Raw genomic sequence first — 1427 nt, 5'->3', positions numbered from 1 at the left:
TCACATCTATGGTTCCTGATTTCTTTCCTAGGGTTTCTATCTCCAGAGATGTCTCCCTTTGGGTTTTCTTTATTGTTTCTACTTCCATTTTCAGATCAATTCCATCCCCTGTTTGGTTGTGTTTTCCTCTAATTCTTTTAGGGATTCTTGTGTTTCTTTTAGCTTTTCAGCAGTGTTATCCTGTAATTCTTTAAAGGATTTTTGTGTTTCTTCTAGCTGTTTAGCAGTGTTTTCCTGTAATTTTTAAAGGGATTTTTGTGNTTCTTCTACCTGTTTAGTAGTGTTTGCCTGTAGTTCTTTAAGGACTTCTACCTGTTTAGCAGTGGTCTCATTTAATTTTGTAATCCCTTGAGGGATTTTTGTGCTTCCTCTTTATGGGCTTCTACTTGTTTAGCATTGTTCCCCTGTATTTCTTTGAGTGAGTTATTAATGTCCTTCTTTAAATCTTCTACCACCATCATGAGATATGATTTTAAATCCACATCTCGCTTTTCGGGTGTGTTGGGGTATCCAGGACTCTGTGGTGGGCGTACTGGGTTTTGATGGTGTCCAGTGTTCTTGGTTTCTGTTAGTAAGATTCTTACGTTTGCCTTTCGCCATCTGTAAATCTCTGGTGTTAATGTTCAAGCTGTCTCTGTCTGGAGTTTGTTCCTCCTGTGATTCTGTTAGCCTTTGTCAGCACTCCTGGGAATCCAACTGTCCCCTGTGTCCTGGTGGTCAGAACACTCTCTGTAGGCAAGCTCTCCTCTAGCAATGCAGGTTTCCAGGAGTCTGGAGCTCTGATCCTCCTTCTGAGTCCTGGTGTCAGAGCCCTCCTGTAGGCTGACTCTCCTCCTGAGATCCTGAGGACCTGCGATGTGAAGGGTTCTCCAGAGTGCTGCTGCCTCTGCTGGATTCTCTGGAGTTGATTATGTTCCATTCACCAGTGGTCCAGAAGACCTCTGGTGTGGAGATTCCTCCAGAGCAATCAGCTGTCTCTGCAGTGATCCTAAAATCACATCAGCCGTCCTCTAGGGACCCTGGGGGTGTCCGCCAACTCTGCGCACTAGGTGACCTGATGCTGGGGCAGACCGGAAGGGACTTGTGCCCTGATCAAGCCGGTTCTCTGCTTCCCTAGTGCTGTCTCATGTCCTGTGCACGCGATTGGATTGGAGCAGAGGTTGTGTTCCACTCACCAGTGATCCTAAGATTGCTTGGGCAGTCCGCTAGGGACCTTGGGGGTGTCTGCCAGCTCTGTGCCCTAGGTGAGCAGGTGCTGGCACAGACCAGAAGGGCAAGATGAGGGGTTTTACAGCCCCATGGAGGAAGCAACAGTGTCAACTGGCCAGACCCCCCAGAGCTCCCGGGGACTGGATCTAGAACCAAAGAGTACACATGGAGGGACCCATGGCTCTGGCCGCATATATGGCAGAGGACAGCCTTGTTGA

The sequence above is a fragment of the Mus pahari genome, chromosome 5 (assembly GCF_900095145.1).
Source record: "Mus pahari chromosome 5, PAHARI_EIJ_v1.1, whole genome shotgun sequence".
NCBI classification, from domain to species: domain Eukaryota; kingdom Metazoa; phylum Chordata; class Mammalia; order Rodentia; family Muridae; genus Mus; species Mus pahari.
The sequence above is the reverse complement of the archived record's forward strand: the minus strand, read 5'-3'. Positions refer to the sequence as shown.